Here is a 17,328-nt window from a genome sequence, read left to right as displayed (position 1 = left end):
AATTTTTGTGCCCACCTCACATGGGATTTGCACCCTTGTGGCCCCTACTATGTCCCCTACACTGGTGGTGGCATGAATATTGACTTCCCTACATCCCTTACTCTATCACCCTCTCCTCGTGCCTACTCTACTAGAGGTGGTGCTCCTGACACTAGTAGTCTGATAGGTTGGTGTGCTATCCACCAGTAAGAATAATCTAGGGTCATCATAGTATCTCCCTAATTTTGCCCATGTACCCTGGGCACTGGCTGCATTAACACCCATGAAATCTTTGCTAGTCACAGGGTGGTCCCATGACCCCATAGCCTACCATACTCCTACTATATGATAGGGTACAAAAACCTATTAGGGACCACATCTTGAACTCGGCCAAATTGCCTCCACACTTTAGAGGGCATATACCACATAATTGTATCCATGGACCTCTCAATAAGCCAACAGTCTATCTGAGTGTATGGGAGATATAGCTAGTCCTTTGCATCATCCTCCCCTTTTGCTACCAACATAGTGCCCCATCACTCTATGCCGTCATATAGGGTCAACTCGAACATAATGATCTCATCTAGACATCGATGCCAAAAGCCCACAAACTCTATAGAGGTGTACTAGATGGGTGCCCTATATCTATAGGTGAATGGCTCACTAAGATGTTTGGTCTCCTATCTCATGATCGGCCTCATGACACAAATGTGCTTCTAGGACCATACCATCAATAGTGTTAGTCTTGGATCCATAGTCCTCTATGTCTTGTATGCACACATATGTAGATCATGATATAACTTTGATAGAATTGTCTATCCCCAACAATACATGACACCATCCTCTTGTACCAGGGTTCTAAGCACCTGTGTCCACCCGATGGGGAAACCATGTGTAGCATGGTTTGGTACCATCCTCCAGATCAATGATGCTAGGTATACAGATAATCTTGGCAATCACTACTTTAATGCTTCCTATTATGTCAGCCTAGATCGCTGAATCAGTAGTCTCTATTGTCTCCTCCGAAAGCACTCCCATAGAAAAGGATTTTACCCCTCCAACATGTACTTTGGGTACATTCCCCAAATCAACATTCATAGTATCCTCTACACATCCAAAAATGTAATTGTAGCCTCCTTGGTTAGTAGATGGGAGCTATACATTGGTGTGTGCCACCGCTCTATCAGTGCTGACAGTTACATTGAATGTACTCTCAAGTTGGGCCACTCATGTATTTGCTCTAGTCCATAGAGGTAGACGTGTCCCCACTCAACATCTGTCAACCTCTCTGCAAGCACCATTGTCAAAGGATAGTGCTCCTTTGATTGAAACACCACCATTTCCTCTTGCAGCATAGACATATAGATTGTCAGTTTCCTATATCTCATGACCACCCCCTATCTAGGGCATCCTCTCCTACCCTCTGTTGATTTTTTCCAATCAACATAGATGTTAATTGATGTAGATGCTAATTTTCATAGATGCTGATCAGCATAGATGTCAATCAGTGTAGACAATAGTCAGTGAAGATGCTATTTCAACATTTTTGGCATTTGCGTAGATGCCAGTTTGTCAGCTGCAAAGACGATGACCTATCGACCATCATCTTTGCTTGCCCTTTTCACCCCTTTGTCATCAACACAGATGACATAATGTATTTTTTTTTCTCCATAGACCCCATTTCCCCCTTTTTTTCTCTATGTAGATGACAGGATAGATCTTGTCATCTTTGCAGATGTTGCAGTCATTGTTTTGTCATCTGCACAAACGATAGGGTGGAGACTTTGGTCTCCACTCTGACTAGTTTTGTACCCTATTTATGGCATAATAAATGCAACCTAACCTACCAAATCAACAAATTGATGAAGAGGGTTAGTTGACTCACTGGTGAGCCCATGTTTGCTAACCTTTGGTGCTTTCGAATGCACTCACCAAGCTGTAATCAATCAATAGGGTCCATCATTTCTTTGGATTCTATGCTCTATAGGTGTGCAAATGACCCTTCCTTGAGCCCCTTGGAGGCTTATGTAGGCCCTCCAATACCCCCTTTTGAGCCTATGTCCCTTCTGAGCCACGTCAATCCATTATTTTTACCCTAAAGTCATGCAATGCCTTCATTTAACCCATTTTCTTCTCATTCCCTTTCTTCCAAAGACCTTTTCGTAAAAATTGCCCAAAATTTATTTTTTTTGCAATTTTCATGCAGGGGCACCCTCCTCCTCTATCGTCGCTTCAACACCACCCCTAGGACTCCTATCCTTTCTGGGGCAACCTATATTTTCTTTTCTTTCATATAACATCATCCAGACATCATATCAAAGAGGGACAAAATGTAGACATTTAAAATCATCCCAAAAACTATATTAATTTATTTAATATTTCCCTTGACATTATAATTAATTATTAATTAATTATATTGATCATATTCTTCTACTTATTTAATTAAATTTATTTAATTAAATAAGTTCACTTTCCTAATGTATTTAAATTTAATTTAAATACTTCCATTCCTAATGTGTTAAATTTATTTAATACATGATCCTTTGTAAATCCCCTTTTAAATAAATTCTATTTATTTAATTCCCTTCATCTCCATTAAATTTTTTAAACCTATGATTAAATTAAATCATATTTAATTTAATCTTAAACCTAGCCTAGAACCTAGTCTACAACCATCACTTTCATCCTTCTAAGCCTACCCACTACGTAATCTCACTTAATTACCCTAAACAACTTTCTAGACTACCTTTTAATTCTAAGTGTGTGCTCACACATGTATGAGAACACTCACACTTTCAACACCCCTCATGCCTTCCAAGCCTCTTACATCTTTGTCCCCCACTCTTTTCTTCAAGTTTTCTCACACATGTGTGAGAAAACTTTGAATGTTGATCACTTGCATGGCTTGCTTACATGTCTCCCTTGTGGCACCACCTCACCAAGGCCTCTCTTAAGCCTATAAATAGAGCTCTTGTCTCAAGAATTTTCATCTGCCTCATATGCATTGTTATCATGCTAGTTTGATTTTAGAGCTTGTTAGTGATTTTCATGCTTGCATACTAACCTTTGGTAGTTGATACTTTTGATTGCATTTGCATTGTTATATTAGCTTGTTTCTTAAATTTTCATTTTTTTAGCTTATTTTCAGCTTCAACACCACCCCTAGGACTCCTATCCTTTCTGGGGCAACCTATATTTTCTTTTCTTTGATATAACATCATCTAGACATCATATCAAAGAGGGACAAAATGTAGACATTTAAAATCGTCCCAAACACTATATTAATTTATTTAATATTTCTCTTGACATTATAATTAATTATTAATTAATTATATTTATCATATTCTTCTACTTGTTTAATTAAATTTATTTAATTAAGCAAGTTCACTTTCCTAATGTATTTAAATTTAATTTAAATACTTCCATCCCTAATGTGTTAAATTTATTTAATACATGATCCTCCATAAATCCTCTTTTAAATAAATTCTATTTATTTAATTCCCTTCATCTCCATTAAATTTTTTAAACCTCTGATTAAATTAAATCATATTTAATTTAATCTTAAACCTAGCCTAGAACCTAGTCTACAACCATCACTTTCATCCTTCTAAGCCTACCCACTACTTAATCTCACTTAATTACCCTAAACAACTTGCTAAACCACCTTTTAATTCTAAGTGTGTGCTCACACATGTATGAGAACACTCACACTTTCAACACCCCTCATGCCTTCCACACCTCTTACATCTTTGTCCCCCACTCTTTTCTTCAAGTTTGCTCACATATGTGTGAGCAAACTTTGAATGTTGACCACTTGCATGGCTTGCTTACATGTCTCCCTTGTGGCACCTATGTGGATGCCACATAGATTCCACCTCACCAAGGCCTCTCTCAAGCCTATAAATAGAGCCCTTGTCTCAAGAATTTTCATCTCCCTCATATGCATTGTTATCATGCTAGTTTGATCTTAGAGATTGTTAGTGATTTTCATGCTTGCATACTAACCTTTGGTAGTTGATAGTTTTCATTGCATTTGCATTGTTAGATTAGCTTGTTTCTTACATTTTCATTCTCATTTCACTTGCATATTAGATTAGTTTATTTCTTGCATTTCCACCTCCATATCCTTGAATGCTCTCAAGCATGGTTGCATCCATAGCCATTGTTTGAGGTGTTTTTCATTCATTTAACATAGTATCATTATCATACTTGCATTTTTCTATCAAGAGATTTATCATAGTTGTGTTTTGGGAGAGCACACCAACATCCCTCCAATCTAAACACACCAACAAGGCCTCTCATGGGTGCCTTTGTTGAGCTATTTGAGGTTGCTTGAGGACTTGGTCTTTTGGCTGCTTGGAGTTGTAAAACTCAAGCAAGTGTTTGTTAGTTTTTATTTTATTGTTGAACATTTGATATATGAATATTGGCTAATGTTTTCTTATTTTCTCTTGCTTCCAATAGGCAGTTTTTCTTGCATACAAGTTCCATATACATAAAAGAAATAACATGAACGCAAGTGACACCAAAATTTAACATAGAAATCCAATTTCAAAAAACCACCAATTGCAACTAGTTATTGATTTTCACTCTTCTGAAGTGAGCCCTGCTAGGAGCAAACCCTATTAAGGGTTACAAAACCAACTATTAGTTGTGACCCTATTAGAGGATTTAATCACCCTATTAGGAGTGGCCTTGTTAGAGGTGTTTAGAAATTTCAATTTAGAAATTCTACCTTGTTAGAGGATTTACAAATAGCTATTAAGCCAACTTTATTAAGCGATTTAGATCACTGCTACAATGGTTAAATAGTAACAATGAGATGACTTGATTTATGCTGCAACTAAATTTCTGATTATATATCTTAATTCTTTCTTATATACTGGATTCTTTTTGATTGAATGTATCTTTGTAGCTCCACAAGTATATTCTACTAATCCTTTTAATTCACTTCCTCTAAGCATCTTCAATTATTCTCTTCTCTTGCACACATTCAATCCTCTACTTGACCTTATGATTATATCATGCACATTGTCAAGTCAGCTTAAATACAACTTAGAATAATTAATATTCATCTCCTCAGTTGGCTAGAACTAATAAAAAAATCCATTGAAATCAATATGCCAAAATAAGAAAATCCTCCATTAACCAACCCTACTTGTTAGGTACTAGCTTAGAAACAATTCTCCTATGTTAACCAAGTGAACTCAATTAACACTACATCTTCACAAAGTTCCCTTGGTAACTGAGTGAGCTTAATTAACACTTGTCCCATCCAACTTTTCCTTCATTAACTAAGTGAGCTTGATTAACACTCAATCTTCTATGAACTTCTCTTTATCACATGAGTGAATTTGGTAGATACTATCTTCTGAACTTGACAAATTTTGGAATGCTCAGTAGACACAGGAAACTGTCTTCATTACCCGAGTGATCTTGACATACACAGATTGGCAAAGATATGACATTTTGTGTAACATCAAAGAAAATTTAAAATTAATCAATTGTATTCAACAATCTCCCTCCTTGGCATTGATGGAAACACAACATGTCATAGTATGGTAAAATTTTAGAGAAAAAAATTAAGGAAAATATCCTTACTTTCATTTTGATTCTCATTCATGATAACTCCCTCTATCATTGTGAACTCCCTTTATCTTTAGTTTCTCCCTTTGCTAGAAAAAATTGTCTTCAAAATCTACTTTTGATAGCAAATTCTACCTTTTTGATACCATACCAAGTTCATTCTCTCTCTCTTGTCTATCAAATTTCTATGAAATGTATGCTCTCCCTCTTTAGAAAATTTATGTGATATGACAACAAACTCTCCCTCTCTGACATCTCATGCCAAACACAATATTCAATGAATACCAATGCACATCATGTACTAATTCATATGCAATATTCTCTTTTTAATACTGCATCAATTGATTGATCTTCAACATGCACTGGTTGATGTATCACTAAATTTCATTTTAGTGAGCTTTAGATAGGGGTATGGCCCCTAAATTACCTATTAGATACAAAAATGCATCCTTAGGTAATGTCTTAGTGAATATGTCTACAATTTGTTCTTTAGTATTCAAATATTCCAATCTTACCTCTTTATCTTGCACCGATTCTCTTAGAAAATGATATTTTATTGCAATGTTCTTGGTCTTGGTATGCATCACATGATTCTTTGATATGTTAATTGCACTGGTGCTATCACAAAAGATAACCACTAGATCCTTGATTTCCTTTCTTCATCCCTACTAAGAATTGTTTGAACCAAATAACATTGGAGCAATTAACTACTACTGTACATACTTTGCCTCTACTATAGACTGAGAGATACAATTTTGCTTCTTACTTGTCCAAGACACTAGTCTTTTACCAAGAAAGAATTCTTCTCCACCACTAATTCTCTTCCTTTCAGCAATACTTCTTGTCCTATCAACATTTGTGAAGGATTTTAAATCCATATTGCCTCCTTTCTTGTGCCATAATCTATAATTTTTAGTACGTTTTAAATACCTCATGATTCTCTTGATTTCCATCATGTGATTTTCTTTAGGATTTTTTGAGAATCTTGCCACCATACCAACTACTAATGCAATATTAGGCTTTTTATGCACTACATATTATAATTTTTCAATCATTGATCTATATGTGGTCTAATCTACCTCTTTGAAATCATCATTCTTGGAAAGATTATGTCCAATAGACATAGGTGTTCCAACTAACCCTGAATCTTCCATTCCAAACTTCTTTAGTATCTCCATGAAACATTTGGTTTGAGTAATGTAGATACCATCTTTCTTGTATTGAATCTTTAATCCAACAAAGAATTTTATCTCTCCAAACATGGACATCTCAAATTATTTACTCATATCTTCTAAAAAAGCTTTGCATAAGTCATCATTTCTAGTAAATAATGTGTCATCTACAAAGAGTTCTACCAATACAATTTTCTTGTATGGTCATTCTTCGATATATAGGTTATTGTTATCATTTGTTCTTTGAAAACCAATCTTTATCAAGTAGTTATGAAGTTTTTCATACCAAGCTTTGCGAGCTTGCTTAAGTCCATACAATGCCTTGTGCAGTTTACAAACCATATCCTTTTTACTAGGATCTACAAAACCTTCTGATTGTTCTATGTAAACTTCCTCTTCAAGAATGCAAATTTCATGTCCATTTGATAAAATTTAAATCTTTTATGTACAATAAAAGCAACTAGAGTTATAACACCTTCTAATCTTGCAATAGGAGAAAATGTTTTACCATAATCAATACCTTTTTGAGAATAACCTTTGCATACTAACTTTGCTTTGTTTCTTGAGACTTCTCCATCTTCATTCAACTTATTTTTGAAAACCCACTTTGTGCCTATTTCATTCTTATCCTTAAGTCTAGGAACAAGAGTCTAGGTCTTATTCCTCTCTATCTATTCTATCTATTCATTCATAGCTTCAATCCAACTTTCATTATCCAAAGAATTTTTAATTAATCTAGGTTCAAATTTAGTAAGAAAACATGTACCTTTTAATTTATTTCTTGTCATTGTTCCTTTTGACTTGTATCCAATGACCTAATCAAGTGCATGGTTCCTTTTGACATATCTTGCTAACACAGATACTTTGACTTTAGAACTTGTTCCACTAGCCTCACCATGGTCTTCCATATTAAGCTCGGGTCCCACTACCTGTGACTCAAGTCCTTCAGACTTAGTTTTCTCTAGGAACAAATCAGTAGCTTTTGACTACAACTTAGGTCTTTTAGATTGTGATTCCAGTTATATTGTTTGCAACTTGCTAGCCTTTGGAGATTTTGGGGATTTAGGAGGTGAAGTTTGCTAACTTCCAATTGGATTTGACAATGTACCAGGTTCATAATAGATAAAATTTATGTAATCCTTAGGTTCTTTGTTGCTTTCTTCTTCACTCTTTTCTACAAACTTATTAATTCTCACATGTGCACTTTCTATGATCTTATGAGTTGATAAATTCAAACATTTATGTGCTTTACTTCTGCAAGAGTATCCTACAACTATGCCTTCATCACCTTTGACATCAAATTTACCTTTCCTAAATTTTTTCAAGATATAACATTTGCTATCAAATACTTTTAAGTAACTTACATTAGGTTTGTAGCCATACTATAGTTCATAAGGAGTTTGATTTGAGTCTTTCTTCAACTATACTCTATTCAACATATGCACTACAATATTGATTTCTTCCTTCTAGTATTTGATTGCAACATTCTTTTCTATCATCAAAGTTCTTACATAATCCATGATGGATTTGTTCCTTCTTTCAACTATACCATTCTACTATGGTGTACCAGGGCAAATACTTGTCTTTTAATTCCTCTTTCAATGCAGAATTCATTGGAAATGAATTCACCACCTTTGTCTAACCTCAAACACTTCAACTTCTTTCTAGCTTGTTTCTCTACTCTTTCCAGATACCACTTAAACTTTTGAAATGCTTCAAACTTATCCTTTAGATACATTACAGTCATCATTCTAGAATAATCATCAACAAAAAGAATAAAATACTTATCTCCACTGTAGCTCTCAATTCCAATAGGGCCACACAAGTCTGTGTGAACTAGCTCCAAGACTTCTTCAGAATCATAGGTTTTTCTTTTGAAACTTGTCTTGCCCATCTTACCAATTTGAAAATTTTTGCATAGGCCCATATCAAGTTTCCTCAAACTAGGAATACCTCGCACTCTTTTCTTTTTTCTTATCTTGATTAGATTATCAAAGTTCACATGTCATAGTATTTTATGCCATAACTTTCTTTCTTCTACTTGAGCAATGAAACATGAACTTTCACTAAGATCTAGGTAGAATAGGTTACCTTTTGTTTGGTTACTAGACCCAACCATATTTCATTTTCTATCTAGTAGCTTAGCCTTCCCATTCATGAATTCTACCTTGAATCTAATGTTATTCAACTATGCCACATTTAGTAGATTATGTTTTAATACTTCAAAAAAATAAGTATTATCACATCTAAGTTCATTGGTTAGTGAGATATAACCTTTTTCCTTTATGCAACATGGTTCATTGTTTCCAAATCTCACACTTCCACTATCATAATGTTATATATGTTTAAAATTTGTTTTTTCACCAGTCATATGATGTGAATAACCACTATCACTACTCCATGTATAATTTTTTCTATCATGAGAGATAAGTTCCATTTATCTCCTTCATCATCGGATTCATCTTTTACAACAATATAGACTGATTCATCATCATCACTACTATTTGAATTGTTAGCCATAAAATAAGATTTCTTACCTTTGTCCTTGGATTCCTTGAAATTCTTGAAATCCTTCTTTCCTTTGTACTTGTTGCACTTCTTTTCATCTTTTTTGACTCTATTTGGATATCTTGTAGCAATGTGTCCAACTTCTTCACAAGAGAAATAGATCAAAGGAATTTTACTTTTGTACTTTCCTTTGCCTTTGGGATACCTTTTTGCAAGTAATGCCTCCATAGTTCAAGATCATTGTCAATACTATCTTCTTCTTCAGTTTTAGATTGTTTGGCTTGTGACTTTTTAGCTTTCTTCTTGAGTGACAACTTGGCTTCAAATGTAGACTCAAGATTGCTAGAAGTAGGAACATTATTATCATAGTTATCTAGCTCAAATATTGCCAATCTTCCAACTATTGCATCTAATGTTATATCATTCATTGGATTGTGTCTAATTTCTTAAATTTCTAATACTCTGATTGCATATATAGGAAGAAGTGTTTTGAGAAACTTACTTACCATTGTTTCATCTTTAATCTTTCATCTTGAAGCATTTATTGCACAAACACTGGCTTTGATTATATCACTATACTTTGCAATTTTATCATCTTATCTCATCTTTATTTGATCAAATTTTCCTTTGAGATTTTCAACATTAGCTCTTCTTACATTATCATCTCCTCCATAGATAGCTTTTAGCTTGATCCACATTTCATGATCGATTCCACAATCTTTGACTTCATCAAATTTGGCATAGTTGAGAGATGAATCGATATCAATCATCATAATGTTATGACTCTTTTTTTTTTACAATATATTCAACCACCATAGTTCCAACAAGTGTCATATATTTGGTTTCCATGTACTTTAGCCCTGAATCTCCAATGGTTTCCAAGTGTAGCCTCATGAGTTCCTACCATGCCTTGAAGTTATCTCTGTTCAGCTTTGGGATCTCCCTTCTATAAGACATCTTGATCTTTAACTTAGGTCCTTGAAACCTTCTATACAAGCATAAGGATATATAATACCAATTTTTGGATATATAAGAGGAGTAATTGAGAGGGTAAGGTTGAATCAATTACCACTAAAAGAAATCCTAGATCTATTAGATGTCAACACAAAACACAAACTTCACTAAAAATACTAATACTCGGTAAACATACAGGCACTTAGTTTACACTAGAAAATGTTGTAACTTAGCAAATGCTTAACATGAAAATATTTAAGATATTATCTATGATTTACCTTACTTATTTTAGTTGCATACACACAAAATAAATAGCATGAAAAAAAGTGACACCAATATTTAATGTGGAAACCCAATTTGGGAAAAACCACCTATTGTAACTAGTTACTGATTTTCACTCTTTTGGAGTGAGCCAAGTTAGGAGACAACTCTATTAAAGGTTACAAAATACATTGTTAGGTGTGATCCTATTAGAGGATTTAATCACCCTATTAGGAGTGACCTTCTTAGAGGTCTTTAGACACTTCCTTGTTAGAGGATTTACAAATAGTTTTAAAGCCAACTCTATTAAGAGATTTTCGATCAATACTACAATGGTTAGAGAGTACTAATGAGATGACCTAATTTTTGATGCAACTAAATTTTTGATTATAGATATCAATTCTTACTTGTATATTTGATCCTTTCTAATCAAATGTACCTTTTCAGCTCTATAAGGATATTCTTCTTATCCTTCTAATTTGCTTCCTCTAAGCATCTTCAATTCTTCTCTTCTCTTGCACACATTCAATCCTCAACTTGACCTTATATTTATATCATACAAAAGTTAGCTTGAATACAACTTAGAATAATTAATGTTCATCTCCTCAGTTGACTAAAACCTACAAACAAATTCATTGAACTCAATATACCAAAACAAAAAAATCCTTTGTTAGTCAACCCTGCTCAGTAGACACTAACTCAAAAATGATTTTCCTATGTTAACCAAGTGAACTTGGTTAACATTGCATCTTCACAAAGTTCCTTTGGTAATACAATGAGCTTGGTTAACACTGGTTCTATCCAAATTTTCCTTCATTAATTGAGTGAGCTTGGTTAACACTAGTTCTATCCAAATTTTCCTTCATTAATTGAGTGAGCTTGGTTAACACCCAATCTTCTATGAACTTCTCTTTATCACTTGGGTGATCTTGGTAGACACTGTCTTCTAAACTTGGCAAACTCTAGAATGCTTGGTAGACACAAGAAACTATCTTCATCACCCAAGTGAGCTCAACATATAATGACTAGCAAAGATATGACATTTTTTGTAACATCAAAGTCAATGCACAATTAACCAATTATATTCAACACTATCTTGTTAAGAGATCTTCCTTGCTAAGAGCTTACAAGACTTATTTAGTGTATCTTATTTAAAGGATTTCACACTAACAAAAAAGTAAGCACTCTATTAGGAGATTTATATAGGCTTGTTAGGACCATTTTGTTAAGAAGTTTACCTTGATTCATTATGTTGAAATTTATTAGTACCTAATCCTTTAGTTAGAACTATAATGCTTGATTATGAATCTCCTCTTTCCACTATCTAATCCTTCCCTAATTTGATATAATTTTTTTCTACACTTCACTACTCTACTTGGTCACTCTTCCTTACTTCACCTTGAAACTCTACTTAGGCATCAGAAATTTTATTCTCATGCATAACTAAAGTTAGGGTTTGGATCCTCCTTATATAACAAACTGGATAAAGCTTTAGATCAAGATCAACAATTCAAATTTCTCCCTTTTGTCACTTCATCCTTTTATTTATCTGATTGGTTAAACACCTTGCATAGGGATAAATGATCCAACTTGTAACATGTAATCAACTCCTTAAGTTACTACTCGATCATTAAATCATGCAATAAGTCAAGATTTTTTTTTACCTTATTGCTTGTGTAATTACAAACTAGCATATGAAAATTGGTTCACTTAGCACTTGAAGACTTTAATGCTCAACTGTACTAGTTCTTCATCCTATCCCTTGGATTTTGAAAGCTCAACATTCACTCTATAACTTGGCATGAACTAATTCTATTCTTCTCAGCAAAAAATGACTTATGTCTTACTCAACATGTATAGGAATACTTAGTGATCAAAGAATTTCTCGATAATAGAAATTCATTTGTGTTAGTAGGATGGGTTGGTCGTAATGATGACCGACCAACATTACCAAATAGATGACTAAGTAGTTGACACTAATAAACAAAAAACTATAGGGATTGATAGTTGCCTCTTTGGTATTTGACCTAATTAGGATTTTAGAATTCTCTAGAATATGTTTATAGATCAAAATAAAGGATCTAGAATTCTCCTTATTTCATACTTTTCTTTCTATCATTTCATTGGGCTTTATTCTACTTTGGGATAAAAACATTCAAAAAACATTTTCCAATAAATCTTTCCAAATCTTTGCCTTGATCTATTAAAATCTCGTTTCTCATTTGGTGTAGTTATTACACATTAGATTATGTTCCATTTTAGACTTGTATGATCTTCCTATATAAGTTAGTGTATACTATGTTCTTGCTTGATAGTTTTACTATCACTTGGTGTCATTCTGACTTTGTTAAGATTGCAATACTCAGTGATGTCTATACTTGCGTAAGATTTTTCTACTTGGTAACACTTGTTCTTGGTGAATATAGAGTGATTAGTGAATACTTAGCTTGGTTATGACTACTCAAACTTAGACTTCTTCCTTTGTCTTTTCTCGAGAACTATATTATGCAGCGATAATTATGCCTATTGACCAATATGTGCTTCACTCATCAACTTAATTTTGACACTAATTAAAAATATGAATGTTCATAGGAGTAACATTATCTCCCTTTGGCATTAGTGACAAAAATAACATCCATATTTTTTGAAAAATAATTCTCTATGAAATTTTGTAGAACTCCCCATATATATGTATTTCCCATGGCTCAGTAAAACTTGTGTTTTACAAAATATTTTTCAAAACTCTTCATGTATGAATATTTATAATCCTTTTGTAATCCTTATATTTACCAAAATATTTATAATTCCTCAATATCATACTTATATATTATAACTCGATATAGCAGCTCCCCCTATCAATATACTTATCCCCCCATTTTTGACACTTATGCTAAAAACTTCAAAAAATATATAATTTTCCCTTAGGTTTATTCCAAAGTGATCAAGAAATGGTTGATTATTCTTCAATATTATGGCCATGGTGGTATCCTAGTTTGGCTTCAATATTTTTTGAAGTCTCTACCTCCACCTTTAAGTTGGTTGCTAGATCAACTATGTGATTTGTATCAATCAAGCTTAGTGTAGCAATAAATTTTTTGGCCTCCTTGACATTTCTTTGCATCACCTCAAGATGAGGTAACATCAGTTATTGCATTTCATTTACTTTGGCTTTGGTTTCAGATTCTTTCACGTTAAATTCCAGAAAGAAAATTTATCTTTGAATAGTGATTCAATAATGAATTTGGATCGGTGGCAAGTGTGTATGAACTTATCCTCATGTTTGTACCAACTTTATTCAATTTCTCCTTAATGATGGGAAACAGAAAGTTTTATTAACTATGAAAATATGCTAGTACACTTAGTGCAGAGAAATAAACTCCAAAACATGCCCTATGGGCTTACAATAACATAAATCTAGAGATAATTTCTTCTCCCAGTACCTTCTCTCAAACTCCACTCCAAACAGCCTTTTACAATGCCAGAAATGTCCTTAAATAGACTCCAAAGGGTTAAGGATTAGGAATACATTCTAGAAAGTGCTAGTTGGCATCCACCGCCAAAATGGAAGGCTCCAAAAGTCATTTTAGAAGTTGGTACAAAATTAAAAGAATCTAGAAACGGTAGCCAAACTTTCGGGAGGCATAACTTTTGAACCGTAGCTCCGATCAACGAACCGTTTACATTTTTGGAAAGCTCTCAAAGTGCTCTATAGCCTTATGGAAAATATTAACTCATACCCCATTTTTATCCCTATACAAGGTCATTTAATGCCTCAAACCTAACTTTGAAGCATTCTTAGGAGGTCTCTAGAAACTGAAAATCTGCAATAGCTTTCAAACCATGCAACCTTTTGACCTGATTCTTTTTCTAGAATGTTCTAAATTAAAATTTTAATCCTCCCTCCAATTTACACCTTCTGATTCACCATAATTATGGCTCAATTACATAGTCCTATTTTTCTAACATTTGCATGTATCCCAAGGTGCTTAAATACTCTAAACCAGAACACTGATAGTGGAACTGTGAGAGTTAGAACCGTTATTTGACCCAAATGGGTATCCAGAAATGAAAACACATGAAACAAAAACTATGTCCAAGTACATTTTTTGGGTGACACACGATTGCCGTTATACCTTTGGATGCTCCTACATCAGACACCTAGGGTAGATTGAAAAGTGACCCTATCACTTTATGGATGGTAGAGGAAATCCCAAATGGGAAACCTCAGTTGTTGATATCCAAGTTGAGTCCTTGATCAGTTGGCATTTGCACTTAGACAAATACTCTTCATACTACCTATTTTTGGTACTCCTACCTACACGATGATCCAGAATCTCTTCTATTTCCTCCTTCTTAGAAGCATGAATTGGGCATGGCTCTAACATCAGCTCCTCATTTGCACCATCATCATGATACTTTGTTAAGTCTACAATGTTGAAGATAGGAGAAATGTGAATTCCATTTGGAAACTCCACCTCATATGCATTTCCTGAGTCATGTTTCTTCATAATTTTGCAAGGGCCAAATTTCTTCATCTTTAGCTTGTTGTAAGTACCTACTGAAAATCTTTCCTTTCTTAAGTGTACCATGACTATATCCCCTACTTGGAACTCCTTATGTCTTCTCCTTTGATCAGCCCTAGCTTTATACTCTTGATTCATCTTGATAATGTGTGCCTAGACCTCCTCATGTAGGTGCTTGATATGTTCAACAAACTCTTCTGCTTCAGCACTTGTCCTTTCCCCTTGCTCCATCTTCCTCAATTATGGTGCAGTTCCTGGGCTACTTCCATATATAATATGGAATGGTGATTTACCACTACTCCTATTTATAGAGTTACTATAAGTGAATTCTTCTTGTGGTAGAATCAAATCCCATCCCTTGGGCTTATCCCCAACTAAACATCTTAGAAAATTGCCCAGACTTCTATTTACCACCTATGTCTGGTTGTCAGTCTACGGATGATGTGTAGAACTGAATTTCAAGTCCGTTCTCAACTTCTTCCACAATGTTTTCTAGAAATACCCCACAAATTTAGTGTCTCTATCAGAAACTATACTCTTTGGGAGGCCATGTAGCCTTATCACCTCTCTGAAAAACAAGTCTGCAATATGGACAACATCATGAGTTTTATGGCATGGAATGAAATGTGTCATTTTGGGGAACCTATCAACCACCACAAATACTGAGTCATTACCCCTTTGTGTCCTCAGCAATCCAAGAACAAAATCCATACTTATGTCCTCCCATGGCTTTGATGGAATAGGCAATGGCTGATAAAGTCCAGTATTGTGACTAAATCCCTTGGCCACTTGACAAACTTGACAACTCTATACAAACTTCCTCACATCTTGTGAAATCTGAGGCCAAAAATAATGTTCTCTAAGAATGGAAATGGTCTTATATTGACCAAAATGTCCTGCCATCCCTCCACTATGTTTCTCCTTAATCAGATTTTCCCTCATGGAAATCCTTGGAATGCACAGTTGACTGCCCTTGAACAACATGCCATCCTGAATCAGATAGTCTAACCACTTAGTTTTGTCTATAGCAACAGGTTCTTTACAAGCTTTCCATGCTTCAGTAAAATTAGGATCCTTAGGGTATAGATTCTTGAGTTCATCAAACCCAACTACTTCAACCTGCATTACTGTAAGCAACAACTACCTCCTACTCAATGCATCTGCAACCCTATTAGATTTTCCACTTCTATGCTTCAACACAAATGTATAGCTTTGCAAGAACTCTACCCATTTCATATGCCTCTAGTTCAATTTACCTTGGCTATTTAGATACTATAATGCCTAGTGATCAATATATAAAACAAATTCCTTTGGCAATAAATAATGCCTCCATTTCTTTAAGGCCTGAACTATTGCATAGAACTCTTGATCATAAACATAATACTTATTTTTTGCATCATTCAATTTTTCACTAAAATATGCAATAGGCTTACCTTCTTGGCTTAATACAACCCCAATAGCATTGCCACTAGCATCACAATCCACTTGGAACACCTTTCTAAAATTAGGATCTGCTAACATAGGTTGTTCTGTCACCTTCTTCTTCAGCAATTAAAAACTTCTAGTAGCTACCGCAGTCCATTTGAACTCTTTTCTATCCCCTCTTATTGTGTCAGTTAGGGGTGGACATATGCCACTAAAATTCTTAATGAACTTCCTATAGAAATTAACCAGATCATGAAATGATCTCACCTCAGTAGAAGACCTTGGAGTGGGCCATTCCAAGATGGCTTTTACCTTCTCTGGATCCATTTTGAGACCTTCAGGTGATACAAAAATCCCTAGGTAGACTAACTCTTTTTTAGCATGCTCCTACATCACTTAATGTCATCAGTGAGTTGGGGAATATCATTCAACATTTTATGGAAAATGGTGTCCAACTTGGAAATTTTTTTAATCAACTCCACTTTCTATGTGACAATGGTTTGTAAAATGGTCTCTAACACTTAGAAATTTCTCCTCAAATTTCTTAATTATTTTAGCATGTGCATCCATATATGGGTCTTTTAACTTTTTAACTATTTGAACAAGTTGATCTAATATGTGAGAATTCTCATTCAAGGTAACCTTAAGAATAAAATCAAGTAGGATATCTTTAATATCATACACAACTTTATTTTTTTTCAATGTTCCTTCCTCATTCTATCTTTCTCAGCCTTTCTAGAGCACATCTCCATAAATATCAATGGATCCAAGTCTAAAATGTTAGGATTCCAATTAGGTATGATAATTACCTTGCCAAGTGTAATTGGATTGTTCCACACAAAGATAGGTACTTTCTTCTTCTTCTACTTCTTTTCTCTTTGGAATCAATGACACTAGTGCTCGGTGATGGTATATGTGGC

Source organism: Cupressus sempervirens, chromosome 3 (genome assembly GCF_028749045.1).
Source record: "Cupressus sempervirens isolate cs-2001-9-10 chromosome 3, ASM2874904v1, whole genome shotgun sequence".
In the NCBI taxonomy this organism is placed as follows: Eukaryota; Viridiplantae; Streptophyta; class Pinopsida; order Cupressales; family Cupressaceae; genus Cupressus; species Cupressus sempervirens.
Note: the sequence above shows the minus strand (reverse complement) of the source record.